General features: G+C 40.7%; 1 protein-coding gene and 1 pseudogene across 1 annotated transcript in view; one reads left to right on the top strand and one right to left on the bottom strand.

Moving 5' to 3' along the window:
• The window catches only part of LOC135225791 (ras-like GTP-binding protein Rho1), a 210,325-nt gene that overhangs the window by 140,843 nt on the left and 49,518 nt on the right, over window positions 1-19,964 (top strand).
• LOC135225537 (ras-like GTP-binding protein Rho1) overlaps window positions 601-19,964 on the bottom strand; it is a 30,254-nt pseudogene continuing 10,890 nt past the window's right edge.

The following is a 19,964-nucleotide window of genomic DNA, read 5'->3' as shown; positions in this document are numbered from 1 at the left end:
GGCAGAATCACAACAGTATGGTGATAAAGAAAGTTGGTGGGGAAGTGTTGGGAAGACATCTGGAAAGATGCCTCCAGACAGTAAGGAAACCTGGTAGTGGGAATAATGAAGTGAAAGAAGCGGTGAAAGACAAAACAGATGCAAAAAAGATCTGGGAAAAGTATGGACAGCATGAGGATAAGGAGAGGTACAGAAGACATAAGAAACAAGTAAAGAAGGCAGTCACACAAGAAAAGGCAAGAGCATTGGATGACATGTACAGTGGAAACGCCTGAGGGGGGAGAAAAAAAATTCACAGAAATGAAAATTTAAGGGACAAGAAGACCAAACTACTCCCATATAAAACAGGTAAAGGATGGAATGCTGAGGTTTAATGCAACGAGAATAAGATAAAGAGGAGGTGGAAAGAATACTAGAACACCCATTAAATGACAAAAATCCTAGAAAATTCTTTTAAGATGAATTCCAGAACCTTGGTATAACAAATACTATTAGCAGGAAGACACTACAGAAGATGAAACATGGTAAAGCAATAGGATCGGATGAAATTCCTGCAAAAATCAGGAAGAGCCTGGAAGAAGATGCATACCGTAGATACCGTGGGACCTAGCAAAGAAAATATACAGTCAGGAAAAATACCAAAGGAATGGAGAGAAAGCTTTATTGTGCCTATCTATACAGAGAAGGGTGACATCGAGGATTGTACAAACAACTTAAGAATAAAGCTAATGTCTCACACCATGAAAATCTAGGAAAGAATAATGGATCAAAGAACTAGGAAAGAAACATCTATAGGTGAAAAACAGCTTGGTTTCATGCCAAGAATAGGAACAACAGATGTAGTATTTGCCTTCCGACAGGCTATGAAAAAGCAGGGAAAAGCAGAAAGGATTGCACATAGTACTCATAGATCAGGAAAAGGCATATGATAGAGCCCCACACCATGAGGTTTGGAGGTGTATGCAAGTAAAGGCACCGGAGAAGTATGTGAGGTTAGTCGAAGGTATGTATGAAGGAGCAAAAACGCAGGTTAGAAGCAGTGTTGGGTTAACTGAATGGATACCAGTAAGTGTTGGTTTACATCAGGGATCTGCTTAACGTTCATATCTTTTTGACCTGCTTATGGATGCGCTATCTCAAGGAATAAGAGAGCAATCCACTTGGTGCATGTTGTACCAGCCCAAGAAGAGTCTACTTGAGACTCAGAGGTCTGGAAAAACTAAGCCCTATTAATAATAACGTTTGCTGATGACATCATGTTATGCAGCACCTGGAAGGCAGAGGATTAAAGATCAGTAGAAAAAAGACTGAATACCTAAGTTTTAATGAAGATCATGACTCCAAGATTAGTATGAAGGGACAGGGTTGAATTGAGTAAAAAAAAATTAAAGAATCTTGGTTCAACAGTAGCTGATGTTGGAATTTTGTACGTAGAACTAACAGTGTTCAAGCTGGATGGAAAAATGACAAATTATACAATATTTTGTATTCTTCCTAACATAAAAACCAACATCATCATGTGATAGGATGGTGAAATCATCAATTAAAGAGATAGACTTCTTGATTGCTGGAGAAGAGGGTTCCTTAGCCTCTTCTTGGTCACAAAAGTTGTTGCCTCCTACTCCCTTACCTACACAAGCCAAATATTATGCCTGAAAACCCCACTTCTCTCCCAAGGATTGTGAATGGTAGTTTGTCTTGGCTCTTAAACAATACCTCTTTGGATTATTTATGACAGTTTATTATTTAAGGTTATGTGCAACTTTTTCTAGCTCTGAAATGGTCAGTTAAGAACTTAGTTTAGAAAGGACCTTGAGAGCTGCCTCTTCTGCATCAGTTTCAATAGAGCTCCTTGATAGGTATCCAACCTATCAAGGAGCTCTATTGAAACTGATGCAGAAGACTGTTTCTCATGATTCTTGGGCTTTGATTAAGGACTTTTCCCCTCCATCTGCTAAACCCTTAAAATATATGACAAAGAATGTGGCAAATGTTTGAGAATGTCAGGTGTCTTGTGCGATTGCAAAATCAACAAGAAGGTTAAAGGAAGAGTGTATAAGCAGTAATGAGATCAACTTTGATGTATGGAGCAGAAACATGGATGGTAAAAAGTGCAAGAGAAGAAATTGGAAGCAGAAGATGAAAATGCTCAGGTGGATGTGTGGATTGACAAAAAGGGACAAGATCAAGAATGAAATAATAAAAGGAACTGCTAAAGTTGTAAAACTATCAAAAAAGGCCCAAGAAAGATGACTGCAGTGGTATGGCCATGTGATGAGAAGGGATGACACAGTGTTGGGAGGAGATTGATGCAGATGTAGGTGCCTGGTAGGGAAAGCAAGAGGAAGACCAAAGGGAAGGTGGATGGATGTAATTAAAGACCTGCAAGGCAACATTTGTCTGAGGACAATGTGTTTGACAGAGCCAGGTGGAGGAAAGCTGTCAGAAACATCGACCCCACATAGAAGTGGGAAAAGATGAAGAGAAAGAAGACAAGCAGCAAATTTTTTACAAATAGACAACTGTAATGCAAATCTAAATGTTCATTAGCTAAGGTAACACATCAGCACACAGTCATTTCTCAACACATCAGCACACAGCTATTTCTCAATCAGTAGTTTACCTCAGCACTTTCTGCTGTTTCTAGGTATATATCCGACACTGAATAAATGAATAAATATTTTTGACAATGAAATTATCAAATCAGTAGTTAGGATACGTTGCTTATGATTTAATTTGGAATAACTCTAATGAGTTGCTCCATGCCACAGCATATTGTGTTGGATTTACCAATTTGTATTACTGTTGTGTTGGATTTACCAGTCTGTATTATTAGCAGATTTCGTTACTTAACAGGGTGGCCAGACCCCCCCTACCAAGTTGAGGTGTCACTGTACTACAGTTACAAAACCTCACCTTACAGAAGCGTGCAAGGTCGCTTCTTCTTCTTCTTAACAGCTAAAGCAGCCTTTGTAGCAGTTTCAAATACTTCCCTAACACCTTCTTTAGTTTTCGCCGAGCACTCAAGATAGGCAAATGCATTGATCTTTTCCGCCATATTACGACCTTCTTCAGGCTTGACAGGCTCTTGTTTCATCTTCTGAAGTTCCTTGATTGTAGTGGCATCATTTCGCAGATCCTGGAAAAAAAAAAAAAAAAATAAATTAGTATGGTTCCCCTAAAAAATTGATTAAACTTAAAGGTCAAGTTAAAATTGATTCAATAAATAATTCTTCATAACCACAACTAATCAACACAATTAAAATAAAAAAAAAAAAAATTCTGATGGCAAATGGACAGCATTGTCACTTGAGACTATGCACTATGGCATTTCAAACATAATTATAAGGAGAAAAAAATAAATAAATCTTGCACAACCGAGATGTTTCAAGGGTGACTTCACATGGGAAAGTGGTGAAATCAGTTTGTGGCGAGGCTGGGTGGGGTCTACTTTAACAGCAGGGAAGTATATTATTTGTGATGAATCTTACCTACTGTTAGGTTGATGAATCTTACCTACTGTTAGGTAAGTATATTATTTGTGATGAATCTTACCTACTGTTAAAGATAGCTGAATCCCACATTAAGATGAGGATGGTGGGTATTGCGGCTAGACAAAAATCCTCTCAGCCATTCGAGCTAAAGGTTTCTTGCATTAAACCCAAAACCTTCTCACCTGATCAAGAATCCTTTCTGGATTTTACCACCACCAAAAGTTGGGTTCCATTCAAGGAAGAAGGCTCTCATACATGTGCAGCAAAGAGCAGCCTTACGGAGAAAACCGCTTCAATTCAGCCAGACTGAAACAAGTGGTATGAGGGGAGCACTGCTGTGCGACTGAAACAAGCGGTATGAGGGAACCAATGTGCCTGGGTCCAAAAGCCCTATAAAATGAGTCACTTTAAATAAATACCTCTCCGATATAAAGGTACGGTCCTATACAAAATTTGTACCTTCACGCTCTCCAAAATATTGAAAACCAGGATTTAAATAAAAGAGCCCAAAGAATTCCTCTTTCTTCAGTTCAAGAAAAGACTGCCCACTAATAGTAGTGGATTAAGGGCTTTACTGCTTTCAAACACGATTCTGTTTACTTAAGGTAGTGAGTGGGTAGAAACCAAATTGCACTTCTACTGTGCCACATCAATCTTATCCTCGAGCGACAAATTGACTTAACACTAAATGAAGTTACAACTGCTGACCACATTAGAATGTTTGCCTTCAATAAAGGTAGAAGATATGAAGCTAGTTCTCTTGCACTAACCTAAGCAAATATGTCACAGAGGACCTTGCACTCCTTGACAAAGACTAGAAGTTTCTAAAAACACCAAACAAACGGTTAACTTTGCCTCTTCCTGGCTTAACTTTCAAAAATACCTTCAACCATTGGCAATAACAACTAGGTTTTCTAAAACTACAATAACAGTTAATTTTGCCCCTTCCAGGTTTAACCTTTGGCAACAACGACCGTGTTTCTTAAAACCATAAAACAAAAGATTAAGTATGCCTCTTCCAGGATTAACCTTTGACAAAAATTATGTGTATTTCTAAAAGGATAATAAAAGATGTCCTAGGTTTAACCTCTCTGATTCAGTTTTAACTGCCCAACAGGGCAGAGAAGTTTCCTCTTCTTCCCCACTAAGAAGGTTACATTGGAATTCTTACAGGTCACTGTAAAACGTAGCCTTACATCACCCTTGGTTCTAAGGCAAAGATCAAAATATATTGCATTCCCTTTACAACAGCTTAAAGAAGGGTGCTGGCAATAAATTAACTTATTAACTGATGATAGTGCTAAATAAAAGGTTTCATGTAAATTCTGATAAGTTTAGACCTGCATCTAAAGTATAGAAAGAGACTGATATAGAGATGAAGGGGCTTCAATCTAAAAACCTTATAGTGCTGATCCTCAGCAAGATCTAAAATTACATGTTACAATACCAAGGAAAATATGAAATGATAACTTTGGAAGTAGATGGTGAAAAGTCTTACCATCTCTAAACAGAATCCCAGGTGCTGAAAATTCCACAAAATGGCACCCTCAGCAATACACAGACAAAATGCTTCTGACCCTAGGCCACGGCTGTTTCAATTAAGGACAGATCCTGTGATAACTTGAAAATCTTATTGGGAGGGGACATTCTATCACCACTAAGCAGTTAAGGAGATGCATAAGTTAATGGAAGTGTATGGAATTGTGTAGTTGAGTTGATTTCCTCTTAACAGAAGAATGAGAGCATTGGAAATTCTGAAAATCATTTTCCCTGAGGATACAAGGGTTCTACTGGCGACAAGAGCAATTCTTTAAGGGGGCCGGCCGGAACCCCTATATATGGAGGTATAGGGCGAAAAATGCAGTCATGAAAAAATTCATGGAGCTTCGTATGGCAATTGAGAATACGTATACGAAATATTTCGTCAAAATTCCTCTTACTTTCATAGTTACAGGGTAATTAGTTAACGCAACTCAATAAGCCTAAAACATTGATCCGTACAAGAAAATGCAATATTTCCTCTATTATCGTAAATTTTGATAATTATTGTCAAAGAAATTGGGAGAAATGGCATCTGTAGACATTCCCCGAGTCGAGAAGGAGACCAGGCTCAGCTACCAAGTCCAGTCCTAATTTAGTGCGATCACAGACTTCGAGTAGTCTACCACGTTCATTTCACCTCTGACATACGCCTGCTTTACGTATGTTTATGTATGTTTCGGCAAGAATTTCATCATGCCAATGAGGAAAAGACAAGGAAAACATCTCGCTAACATACAGACGAAGAAAAATCGCTCAAGTATTATTACAGAATATCATAATATATGCGTAGTTAGTGAAAAGAGGGGAGGTTGCTTAGTAACGCCCCCGTCTTGCTTGACAGCACACGTCACACTGTGCACCAAGGCTACGATCTTTGAGCAAAGAGATCTTCATTTATGATAAATAACAAAGTTTTGGTTTTTTAAAACCCAAAATGGAATATGAAATGTCATAATAATAATGATTTATTAAATTGTCTTTGTAAAAAAAGAGTACGCCTTCGAGTTTCACCTTTTGACATTCTCTTGCATTTACGTTTGTTTATCTTTGTTTCGGGCAAGAATTTCATCATGCCAAAGAGGAAAATACAAGGAAAACATCTCGCTAACATACAGAAGAAGAAAATTCGCTGTAATAAGCCGAGTTAGTGAAGGGGAGAGAGGGGGGTTACGTAGGAAGGAGTGCCCCATCTTGCCTCAAGCAGTGCCCCAGGCTACGATATATGAGCAAAGGGATCATCATTTATGATTAAATTATGATAAATAAAAGTGTTTTGGTTTATTAATACACAAAAAAGAAATATACATTCATAATAATCATTATTTATTAACATTGTCTTTACAGAAATACGAAGGAAAACTTTGAACGCCCGTATCTCAAAACTATACTTATTGACCTTCAAAATCTATCTGCTCACTTAGTTTTAAAGCTATAACATTGGAATTTGGTATATAACTCAGAAAGACATTATAGAACAATCAAATAGAGCCCTTTTTCCAATTTTTGTTTCGTATTTTTTTTATAAATCTCTCCTGATTTATAGGGCTTATTTTTTTACCATATTGAAAAATTCATATCTTGCAAAAAAATGACTTTTAGAAAAAAAACTCTCCATTCGATTGGAGGTCTACATCAGGTCTATATATGGTAGTAATCCCAGGTCTTAATATTAAATATCAAGGGAGGAGATAGAATTTGAAAAATGGTTATTTTCGGGATAAATCGCCCTGGCGTCACAAAACCGAAGGTCTGAGGCGAAAATCATATGCGGTTTGGAGATGTCCCAAGTCACCTTATTAAGTGGTATGAATATCAAAGTCCTGCCCTTAAAAAAGGGCATTAGCCGGCCGGCCCCCTTAACTTGAAATTGCTTAACAATATTTAGAGAAGATACAAGGGGCAGGCCTAAGTGTCTAAATTAGGCCATCAAAGAAGTAGTAATCATTCAGGTATTCCTGTTCACCTACATGCTAGTAAATCTAAATGAGTGCTCCTTAAATCCCACAGCAACTGCCGAAATTACGGATGTAAAGGCCATTGTAGGCAGTTTGTTCTTTCTGAATCCCCAATTGCCAAAACACTGTCCTTCCATAATGAATGATCAAACTAATATGTTGTTCATTTCACTCAAAGCAGCAAACTTTTCACAAAGACAGTTTCTGACCAGGAATAAAACTGCTAAGGATCCTGATGTTCTTTCCACTACCCTGACACCTAAAAAGTTTTACCAGGTGTAGTGTTGACCATTCTATGTTGCATGTAGTGTGACACTAGTTCAAACTCTTTGTGTTGCATGGCAAGGAAAAAAAAACAAAAACCTGGACGTCAGCTTAGGAAAAAAAATGGGCACTTCTTGGTTACAGAGGCCCTCCTACAGTCTTGGAGCCAAAGATGGTTCTGTATTACTTACAAATTTAATGAACATTATTTGTATGCCGTAATTCTTACGCCAAAACTATTCATTAATTGAGAATGATTATCTGAAAAAATCCCCAGTAAGGTCAAGTTTTCTAATAAGGAAAAACCCTTAACATACAGGAAGTTTCCTTCAAGCCTAAAATTCTTCAAGAACCACATGCCTCTGACAAGCATGCATAATTATCATAACCACATCACTATATAAGAATGGGGATTTTATAGAGAAATTAAAAAAATGTGCAAACTGAGAAATTTGGGCCAGAAGAAAACGCAACAGGGTCCTTGGCCATTTGGAATACTGTTGAGAGTGGCCAACTTGAATCATTGATTTAGTAAAAGTGTGGTAAGTGGAATACATTCTGCATGTGTACCTCAAGTCTGACCGTTCTTTGGAAAGGCACTAAATCCATGCTAGAAAACCAAAAAGTATGTGGGCAGATACATCCTGTTATTCAGTCTCAAAATGTTGACGAATATCTATAATTGCTTATGGAGCTTGTCCCAGAGAATTACTGCCTGGACCATCATTCCCTCTATACAACCTCCTAATAAAAAGAGAGACTTTTGAGAGATTGCTGCTGAAGACAAAGGAAGCTATAAAAGGGAGATTACACAAGTGGATGACAACCAAAAAAGAACCACAACTCCCCTTCACCATCTCCACCATGAAAGGTACTGGTCCCAAGTCCATCCATGAATGTCAGGAGGTTGCAACTATCCATATCCCAGAACCTGAGGTCTGCACTTATCCCCGAAAGGTATATTGTTTGTTTATATGGTGTTTTTACGTTGCATGGAACCAGTGGTTATTCAGCAATGGGACCAACGGCTTTACGTGACTTCCGAAACACGTCGAGAGTGAACTTCTATCACCAGAAATACACCTCTCACTCAATGGAATGGCAGAGAATCGAACCCGCGACCACCGAGGTGAGAAGCAAAAACACCAAACCAACCACGCCACTGAGGGCGCTCGCCCAAAGTTATAAAACAAGAATACCAATAAATACTCCCTTATCGCCTTAACCCGAGCTGCATAATCAGACAGGAAGCGTAAGTGTTCTCACTTCTTCCAAACCGAATCAGTATAAGCATGCAGATTACCCTGCAGTACTAGAAATGAGTTTACTCTCTTCCCTGCTAAATCCCGCGCTGGCGGCGCCAAACCCTTAAAGCTGGCTTCATAAACTCACTGGGCTGGCACCTCCACCTCTCTAAGCTGATGCAGAGATGAGACAATGTAGCTAAAACTCCATCAGCATGTCTGTCAGTTTCGAGTTAATTTCCCCACAAGGAAGAGAAAGAATGCGAACTCCCAACAATAGATGGTTAAAGGGGCAATAAGCGTTTGTACTGCAAGAGGCGGTCCTCAGCTCTCTGCGACTTAATAAGAGACAAGACGACAAGCAAACGCAGACCTTTAGGGAGATTTGCACATCCGAGTATGAGAAAAGTTACGAAATGCTCTCTAACAGGAGAAAGCATTGGTTCTCTTCTCCAATATTTAGAGGGCGCCAAATTTTGCTAAGACAAATTCTCTAAGAGGCCTCTTTCCTCAACAAAATGAGGATAGAGCAAAGCGTAATGTTGCAACAAACGCAGACCAGCCTGAACGAGTTCCTCCAACTCAATTCAACTCTTCTTCCGCCAGCGGACAACAGGAGGAGACAGCTGCCAACAGGAGGTAAACAAGAGCGCCTAAAGGATTGCTCCTTCTTCACAACCCTTGGCAACAGTAAGTGACATTTGTCAATAGGAGGTGACAGCAGCCGAGTGCTGTATCGCATCCACGACGACTCGATGAAAGGAAGACAGTTTCAAGCGACTCAGAACACGGCCAAGTCTGCACGAGTCTACTACGTTTACACGAGTCAACTGAGGGTAATGTAAACAGGCGCAGGAACATGGGAAAGATAAAAAAATTGAAGAAGGGCGGTGGGGAGAGGAATTGCGACGACTCTCCCACTTCGTCCGAAAACAAACTTACACACTTGAAAGCATTCCTATATGAAACGTTGTTAGAAAGTTCTGAAGCTAGAATAATATCTAACCTGGAGACAACCTTAGATAGTACAGACAGTGTAGACTTGAAAGAGAAACATTAATCGAGGCAGTAGTAAGAGATTCGCCAATAGCCAAAGAGGAAGCAGGCAAAGAACGAACACAAGAATTACAAAGAAAAGAGGAATATGCTAGCAAACGAGATTTAGAATAACCAAAAACATTAGAGAGAGAAACAGTCAACTGAGTCGACATTATGTCGAAATGTGTAAAACTTGCTACAGATACATTCTCTCAATAATACTGTCTATACAGTGGACCCCCCGTACTCGTGTTCTCCAGATTCGTGGACTCAAGTTCGCAGATTTCTCTCAGGAACATTTCCCCACATATTCGCGGAAAATTTGCATATTCGTGGTATTTCTGTATGAGAAATATCCACAAATTCCTTGTTTTTGTTATCAGTTTCATCATAAAATGATATTGTTATGATACAATAAAGTTTGTTCATACTTACCTGGCAGATATATATATAGCTGTATTTTCTGAAGTCCGACAGAATTTTAAAACTTCCGACACACGCAGTGGTCGGCCAGGTGGTTAGTACCCATCCCGCCGCTGGGAGGCGGGTATCAGGAACCATTCCCATTTTCTATCATAATTTTTATTTCCACTGTCCCCACTGAGGGAGGTGGGTGGGTACTTGATTATATATATCTGCCAGGTAAGTATGAACAAACTTTATTGTATCATAACAATATCATTTTGTTCATGAAACTTACCTGTCAGATATATATAAAGCTGAATCCCACCTTTATTGGAGGTGGGAAGGGACAGAATAGAAGGATTTTGGGAAACAAATGCATGCAGATGATTTACATCTTGGTTCCACCTGTTAGCATAGCTGGCTTCGTGGTTACTGCCACGTAAGTCTGCTTGTGCTACTAGAGTTGCCAGGGAGGTAGAGACCTATATAGCTGGTGCACTCCAGATGATCTGTCAAACAGGGGCGAGACCACGACGTGACTAGACCATATTGACCATACCATGAGGGCTAAGAAGTAAAAATAAATATATATATATATATATAAATATATATATCACCACCTGACCAACCTAGCCAAAGTTAAGGTGTGTTTAACTAAGGCTTAAGAGTTAAGAAGTCGCCGTTGTCGGCGACTCAACAACTAAATTAAGAGCTCTTCCTAACCATTTTCTACAGGATAGGATGAGTGGTACTTCTTGCCCCCAAGATTGTGTCTGCAGACACGTATGGCCCTATCGAGCAGCAGATCTCATATGCCATCTTCACATCTCGCAGGGAGTGTGAAGTGAACACAGAGTTGCTTCGCTAAAACATGGTACTCAGGATGTTGCTGAGTGCCATGCTCTGTTGAAATGCTTCCGAGGCCGCGCCCTCACCTCGTGAGCATTCAGATAAAAGATTTCAAATCTTTGTGCAAACACAATGAAGGAGCATTTTTGAAAGAACTCCTAACACTAAGCCCAGGCTGTTCTTCGATATGGGCAAGTCTGGTCTTTTTCGGAACACTGCAGATTGCCCGATTGACTTCGACTTTTTTTGAGTTTTATGTAGATAAAACTTGAGAGACCCGACAGGGCACAGGACTCTCTCTGGCTCCTGCCCACTAACTTGTGCCATCCTTGCTTCCAAGCTCCTGGCCCAAGGACAAAACGGGTTACCATTCTTAGGGCCACAAACGGAAGGCTTAGAGAGCACCACCGCCTTGTGTTCTCTAAAGCCAAACTTGTGACGATGGCTTAAAATCTCACTAACCCTCTTTGTCGTATCTAGGGTGGTTAGAAGAAGGCCTTCCTGATCACATGCAAGAAGTTAACAGGTAGGAGAGGTTCGAATGCTTTTGACATCAAGAACTTCAGACTACGTCTAAGTTACCATATTGAAAGCTTCGATCTGGACATGCACAGTCAGTCCGTCTGTACTAAAGTCAGGTGACCGACCAGTTGACCAGTCAGACGAATCAAGGACAGCAAGGCTGTACCCTGAAGACCATAAGGCACTATTCTTCGCTGAAGGATGAGTGTCTGGACTGCCTGGGCGATTCAATCTAAGCAAACCTTGGGGGGGGGGGGGTGTATCAACGCAACCCAACGTCGTCAGCGAATCAACTCCTGCACTCGAGCTTCTGGTGCCAGGAGAAAGGAGCGAGGAGCAAAAAGGCGATTCAGTCCCGAAGGAAGAATGCCTGACAGTCCAACTGGTCTCATGTTACAACGATCATCGGGGGTGTATAAACGCAACCGACTTCGTCAACAAGAAACTCAGGGCTACTATATGTCGCCCTGATCTCGCACGAGTGTCTGACTCCGAGAAACAGGTGAGACAAAAAGTAGATGGTGAGCGAGGTTCGAGATTCACAGAACTCAAAGATCGTGAAGGGCTTTGTTGTTTGACAGACGCAAATCTCTGAGCCCAAAGGCCGTCAACAACATATTTGCGTATTCTTTAATAGTTGTGACTGCCAGCTTATCCCACTCTTCAGACGGAAATGGAAGACGGTAATCTTTTTTATTCCTGTCAACATCTCGATAGCCTGAACGTAGTCAAGACTCAGAGCGGAGAGGGTTATAGGTACCTTCGAGTTAGAGTAGACCGACTCTCTCGGAAAGGTCCTCGGAAAGTGAACTAGGAAGTATGTGACCTCTGTGAATCCAGGATCCTGAAGGCCAACATGGGGCGATCGGCGTCATTGTCGCTCCCTGTGACATCATAAATCCTCTTATTACATTTCCTAAGCGATTGAAAAAAGGGGAAAAGAGACTAAATATCCATCCCCGTTCAATATCATAGGGGATGGCGTTTAATGGTACCGATCCCGGAACGAGAATGGGATAGCAGAAGAAAGAAGAAGCCTCTTCGTCTCAACATATCGAAGAGAAGAATGAAAGGGCGTCCCCTAAAGTCTCCACAACTCTCAACTTACTTCTAAAGAAAGATTCCACTCGGAAGTCAATAGTTGCTGCCGTCGATCGAGACGATTCGTACGGACTTTCGCAATCCGGTAACGAACCTCTAGAGGATCGTTACATTCTACGCCTGTTGTTATAATAGGCTTTCTCGTAAACTCGAACAGGGACCGAGAGAATACTTCTTAAGATATGAGATAGCTGTGGAATATCAGAGTTGATCTGGACCACTGGTTCCCAAAACTCGTTACGAGGACTGGAGGGACTACCGAATAGCTTTTACTTCTTTCAGATTAAGATCCAGGAACATCTGAAAACCCTATCCAGATGTCCGGCACCTTCTTCTATCACCTCAGGTGATAAACGCACTGAGAGATGTTCAGAATCATTCCTAGATCTTGAATAATATTTCAGTTTCCTGGTAGGAAAAAACTGTGGTCTGAATTGCAGTCTATTTGGGGAAACAAACTTCTTCAGGAAGGAAATGGTCCCCAGCAAGCTCATCCATTTCCCTCCCCGAGTATGCTTACTTCCCTAATAAGGCTGCGCTTTGCCTAAGCAGGAGAGCATATAAAAGTGCAATGTTGCGGTAGACTCGTAGTTTCTATACCGTGCGGTAACGAGCACCGAAAGGATTAAGAGATAAACTCTGTGAACATAGTAAGGCAAAACGAATGCAACGTTTATTCATTCACGTAAGAAATCCCTCAATCTTAGGCTAAAGTCCGTGATTGTAGGGCAGAGTTACAGTTTAGTCAGGTCAATCCCGCAGGAGAGACGTAAACCGCCAGCACAGAGATACGGTTAGTCAGTCAATCCCAGCAGGAGAGAGAGACGTAACCTACGGCGCATGACAGCGCCCGATCTGTTACTGGCTCGGTTGGACTGGAAGACAGAAACAGCGTGACAGCAGCAGCCAGCAGCTTACGAACGTCGTCTCTTAACTTTATGTCTGGGTTGCCAGCTACCTATTCTACGAAGAAATAGGTCCGTTATTTTTTGAGCCGAAAGACTCTCAAGCTGGTATATTTAAGCGAAACAGAAAACGCTAAATATATAGATGCGTTTGTGTCGTCCAGAACACTACCATACAACAGTAAAAGATAAATCGGAAACTCTGGAAGGCTGCAGGGTGAGTAACGATTAAATGTCCTAAAATAGACAATAGACCTATCTCGGTTGCCATCCGAAGAGGTAACTACAGCAAGCGTATATGACTTGAACCAACCAGAAGTAAAATAACGCAAGGCAAAATATGAAATTATATCACAATAAAGTTTGTTCATACTTACCTGGCAGACATATATATAGCTGAATTCGGAAATACAGCTACATACATATCTGACAGGCAAGTTTCATGAACAAAACTTAAGAGAATCGAAGCAGTCAGCTCAAGTTCTTATGTTACTGGACATAAGCGTTCATTGACGTAGTCTACAAGTCTATTTCTTGTACGAGTCTGCGAATGACGAATGAGATCTCTTCCGAATCTTGTCAATAAGAGCTTATTCGCTTACGCAAATCAAGTAATGAGATGTTTGTCAATGAGAACTAACCCATTTACGGGACAAAGAGATATTTTGTCAATGAGGGGATACCCACTTACTTGACAAAAACGAAAGTATATTGTCAATGGGGGAAAGTCACTGAATTGACAAAAACGTAATCCAGGGAGTCAAGCATTTAATTTTTTCGATTCCCGTCTCAAACGAGGAAAAGGGGCAAGAATCCTGTTAAGAGACTGGGCTTACGGCAGGTAGAACGACGATGTTTCAATTCGGCAGCGTAGTCCCGACTAGAAACTAACAAAATCTATCATCTGAAAAACCCTTTCAGATGGGCTAAAAAGCTTGCAAAATTATCCTGGGAAGAGGAAGAAACTCTCCAACCAGCTTCCTCTCCCGTATCACAACTAATGCCTGCTAAAGCTTTAAAATTTATTGGCAGTATGGCAAAGGAAGTCCTGTCTTGCCTCTTTCCTGAAGAGCGTCCTTTTGACGAGTGCCTTTGCAAGAATCCCACTGAACGTTGCCGAGAGTCCTGACGTGCAGGACATCGAGCCTTACATAACCCGTAACTGCCTTATCGCAAAGTCTTGACTGCGGTAGTGGCAACTTAAATTTATTGGCCGAATGGCAAAGGTTTGCGGTAGAGCAAACGAGATCTTCCCTTGAGCTTTCCTTAACTTCCATCCAACCTATGCGAAAAGCAATATTAATTGACAGAGACCTCTTGAATTCACGAAACCCGATGTCTTTGCTGGGTTTCGAAAGAAGAAGTTGTCTGTTTCACTTTAAAAACTTCCTCCGAAGCACTGCTACTTCACATTCTTTGCAGGTGAGGTAGAAGGTATCACCGGAGGTAGAGGTAAACATTCTTTAGGCCCATATCTGAAACAAGAGCTTGAAGAGTTCAACAGAAACGTTCAGCCAGGCGACACTGGGACCTGGCGTGCGCTGGTTCCACGCGCGCGTCGCCACTGGCGCGCGCTCGGCGTCCACTGGAGCGCGCTCGGCGTCCACACTGGCGCGCACCCGCGCGCGAATGGAGTCCATCAGAGCGTCCCGGGCGTCCGCTCTCAAAAGCTTCCTGCTACTATGACTCTTTACGTATTTCTCGGTGGAAAGACGGACACGAGTTCAGGCGACGTTCGCCTTCTTACTTCTCACTGAAACGCATAACGAGAGAGAGAGGACGTGAAGCGTCCTCTCTATAAAGCTTCTATTTAGAGGCGCGAGTCCTTCCGAAAGCTCCAACCCCTGCATGGGGAGGACGCTTCGGAGGACGAGAAGCAATCTTTCAGGATTCGTGCACGCGCACGCACTTTGGCAGTCTGGGGATTTCATCAGAAACTGCCGAAGGCACGCCAGATCGGTGGGGGTTCCTTGTAACCCTCCTTAGGCTTTCGACATGCTCCTCCCGGGTCCTGGGAGTCAAGCAGAGGTCCCGGCCTAGAGGCGAAACGAGGCTTTGATCTGACGCACCCTCCACTACACAAGGGGTATCACTGCACTTCACTTTTACTCTCTAAAGCAAGCACTTTCGATTCTAAGATACGAATCGAAAGAGTATCAGAGAAAGGGTAATTCCTCTACACACTGCTTAGGGCCCGAAGGCAACACTGCAGGGTTAGGAGTAACAATTACAGAAGTAGCACTTCACAGCAATGAAGGAGAGCGAGCACTCTCGTAGACATATTCATAGCCCGTAGCCATACTACAGGGTTAGGCAAAATAAAGTCTACAGGAAGGTAGCAGGTTCACTACCCTGACTTTTGTTACTGATTAATTGCGTACATACGAATCATACGTCTTCCTTACGGAATTTAGACATGTTTTACTGATTAATTGCGTACATACGAATCATACGTCTTCCTTACGGAATAGACAAAGTCTCACACTCCTTACATGACAAATCTCAACAAAGAAGCAAGACCCATACCCCTCGTACATACCAACGTGCGGATCTACCGAAGCTTTCGGTAGCCACACCCTATCTTTGCAGACAACCCCGTCTGAAACTAGCCTAACTAGATTCAGATATTTTATGCAAAAATGAATAATCAAATTCAAATCAATTTAAGATAGCGTATGCCTAGCCACAAATCCAAGTAAATAAATCAAAAGACAATTAGGATACTTAGCGGCAATGAAGTTTCCAAAATCCTAAGACGGAGGTACTGAAAACAGGTGTTTTCAGCACCAGCGACAGAAAAATTAAGAATAGAATGAGGGAATGGTTCCTGATACCCGCCTCCCAGCGGCGGGAATGGGTACTAACCACCTGGCCGACCACTGCGTGTGTCGGAAGTTTTAAAATTCTGTCGACTTCAGAAAATACAGCTATATATATATCTGACAGGTAAGTTCATGAACAAATGCACTTTTTGTGATGAAAAGATTAAAAAACAAGTATAATAATTTTTTGTGGGTTTTTCTTGAGTTTTCACTTACAAAACAGGCTGTTTTCAGCATTTTTATTGGAGTTCAACTATATTCACTGGGGGGGGGGGGGGGTCAGGTATGCATCCCCCACAAATACGGGGGATCAGTGCCTATATTATATATTATTAATTCTATGCATGCTAACACCTCAAACTAGGTGCTGATGACAGCAGAATGTGCCTACAGATCAAGGATTAACGCTTACCGAAATGGTCCTTATGCGAGTGATTTAACGGTCCTTAGGTGAATGTTTCAACGGTCCTAGGGCGAAAGCTTTAAACAAGATGCAGACCAAGAAAAGGGCGAAGTAGGAATTGGACGGCACAGAACCCATCGTCCTGAGAAACGACCCAGTTCCTTGGCATTGGACATTACCAACTGTCGCAGGGCAGTCCTAGGCTTGGGCTACAAGAAACGACCCAGTTCCCTAACATTGGACATTACCAACTGTCGCAGGGCAGTCCTAGGCTTGGGCTACAAGAAACGACCCAGTTCCCTGGTATTGGACATTACCAACTGTCGCAGGGCAGTCCTAGGCTTGGGCTACAAGAAATGACCCAGTTCCCTGGTATTGGACATTACCAACCGTTGCAGGGCAGTCCTAGGCTTGGGCTACGTACAGATGAGGGTACCAACACCTTACTTATAACAGGAAACGAGAAAAAGAGCGCACACTATGGAGGGATTCGGAATGTTCCCTTCACAACCCAGTTCAACTTGCATTAGAACTAAAAATAGGTTTAATGTCATGTTCTAACTTTTCAATACGCTTTTCCTGAACCAAATGGGGAGCAGAAGGCAGAGCTACAAAGGAAGTCAATACTAGCACAACCAAAATGCCTAGTCTGAGTAGGTTCAAGTCCTGACCTAACTAATTGCTTTTGCAATCTATTAGTTTCCCATCTCCTATATCTGACATATTCAGGCATAAATTTCTCAGAACAATTCCCTACATTCTTCACATCTAGTAGTTCCAAGATCACACTGTACCCTTAATGTTGATCAACTTCCAATTTCAACATCCAGGTTATACCAAAGTCATTCCTCCATAATCTGATTTTATTGGTTTTGCTTCTAGTGGAGGATATCATAGGAATATGAAATTACAATACCATAAACAGGTGTAAAACAGCCAAACTTCATAGAATACCGACAATTGCCTAACTGCAATGGCGGCATGGAGAATCCTGACACGAGCTAAAACATTTGAAACACACCTGATGGACAAAAGGTAAACTAGATAAGTCATCAGGGCAACCATTCGATTTTTTGTTTGAATGCCGACTCACCTAATCAGCGCGGAGATATAGCTAAACTATTAACAACAGGTAAGATCATCACAAATAAATAATGGCACAACAATACTTGAAAATATTTTAAATTTCATGAGCTACAGGGAGAGAGATGAGAGAGAGAGAGAGGAGAGAGAGAGCGAGAGGAGAGAACGAGAGAGAGAGAGAGAGAGAGAGAATTCTTACACTATTTAGGGTTTATCTTTTTACTGAATTTTCTCATTTTTTGCTGTTATATAAATCAAATTATACACACCGACACGTTCTGTAGGGTAAATACAAAAGGAACAACAATCATCATGCTGTTAGTGAACTTAGTACAGCCTGCTTTGTTTGTGCCTTGCCTGTATTTGAAATAAGTTATATTGCGACTCATATTTATTTTTTTATTTATTATATTTTAAACGACCTGTTTTGGGTGACCATTTTTTTATCTTAGCATCTTTCTTGAGGAATCTAGCATAAGAGGTTAAGACGGCTATAAGGGAGGGCAGACTCTCTTGCTAAGACCTACATACAAAGTAAGTCCCATGTGTGCTTAAACATGCGACTTCCAAGTATTTCTATCATCATCTCAGCCATTCTGAGGTCATTAGCTAACGAATATCTAAATCCCAGGTTAAAGAGGCTTGAACCCCATACTAAGAGATTTTTTTTTTTTAAACAAACCGAAGCCTTCACACATTTTCCATCTTTCCTAAATACAAGTCTGGCCATACAATCCACAGTGGGTGTGGCCATCATACTTTAACTAAAAGGTAACCATTTACCCACAAAACCGTAAGGACTTCTGATGGACCTGCCACAAACTACAAATAATTCAGACCATAAATCCCCTGGTGTGAAACATTCCTTTCCCCCTTGCTGAGAAAAGACTTGTTACCAAGATAAAGTAGAATTGCAAAAATGAGGAAATCAAAACCACACAGAAAGTCAGTAGTATAAAGGGATAAAGTACTAATCCAGAGGTGAATAAGTGTGAAGTTTTGTTTTTGCAGCAAAGGTCACGTGACAATTTACAACAGGTTTTTTTTAAAATTGTAGGGTCTTTGTGTTACTTCAAAAATTTAACATCTGACAGAAAACATGCCTACTACAATAAAGTATACAAAATTCGAAGGAAAAATTAGCATAACCCTTAGGGAAAATATTCCATCTATTTCATACCATTAAAATGCCAGTACATTTATTTTGAAAGGTCTTCCCAAATTCTGCTGCAGCTGGACCTTGTATTATGAACTTCACATCATGATTACCGTTAAAATAACACAGGTACTGCACTTATTCCTATTGATATAGGGGAAATAGAAATATTGTACCAAATACAGTAAATCAAGCTTTCTGCATACCCATCCACTATTGATGAACTTCAGAAACAATGTAAGATCAATTTATCCTGAAGGCCAAAGATTTCACTTCCGCAGAGGGCTCTTTTCTTTTTTAATTCAAGTTATGACCAGATGTGGATACAATCTAAAATATCTGAACCAACAAAAACTCACCTCTGGACATATATGCATTTTTTTAATGGTTCTACTTTGGTGCTAACAGTAAATTGAACTGCCTGCAAGAACAAAGTTCTTCTAACTAACTAGTATTATTATTCTTGAGGAGAAGAGTATGGAGTGCTCACAAAAGCCATTAAATTCCAATGACTTCACTACATGCAATTACTAACAAGCTGTGGAAAGTAATATTAGTATATGAAATTTATTACATATACATAAAACATTCCAATTATTCTTTAACAAAAAAACAAGTCCAAATAATAATACCATATCAACGTACCTTTCTTTCGTTTCTACGAGGATAATGGGGACAATAGGACAAAAGTGTTTTAACCTTCAGGAGTCCATTTTTTTGGAATATTTTCTAAAGGAGTCAGGGGAATCAACGAAAAGCACATCAAAATAACCATCAGGTAAGGATAGGATAGGGGACCTTAGTCTATCATAGTCTTCTGTCCTCGCTGTATCCACAATAGCGCTAGTTCAACCTGCAAAACCAAGAGAATTTCTAAGTAATTTACAACTTCAACTCATTTGTGAACACACTTATCCTGAGACTCGGTCATTCTCTCCCTACGAACAGGTCGATCAGGAGGGTGAGCACATGAAGCTGTAAAAATGTGATTAAGCGTAAAGTAAAAACAACCGAAAAAAAATTACTGCTGCCCTGGTTTCAGGACATATTTCATTACAATGTATGCCCCATGCATATTACAACCTGTTAACAGAATATTACTTTACTTCAACAGAATAAAATTTGAAATATACCAATTAAAAATTATTTCCAATTAATAGTCAACATAGGGGTTTTATTTG

The sequence above is a fragment of the Macrobrachium nipponense genome, chromosome 13 (assembly GCF_015104395.2).
Source record: "Macrobrachium nipponense isolate FS-2020 chromosome 13, ASM1510439v2, whole genome shotgun sequence".
In the NCBI taxonomy this organism is placed as follows: Eukaryota; Metazoa; Arthropoda; class Malacostraca; order Decapoda; family Palaemonidae; genus Macrobrachium; species Macrobrachium nipponense.
The sequence above is the reverse complement of the archived record's forward strand: the minus strand, read 5'-3'. Positions and strand labels throughout refer to the sequence as shown.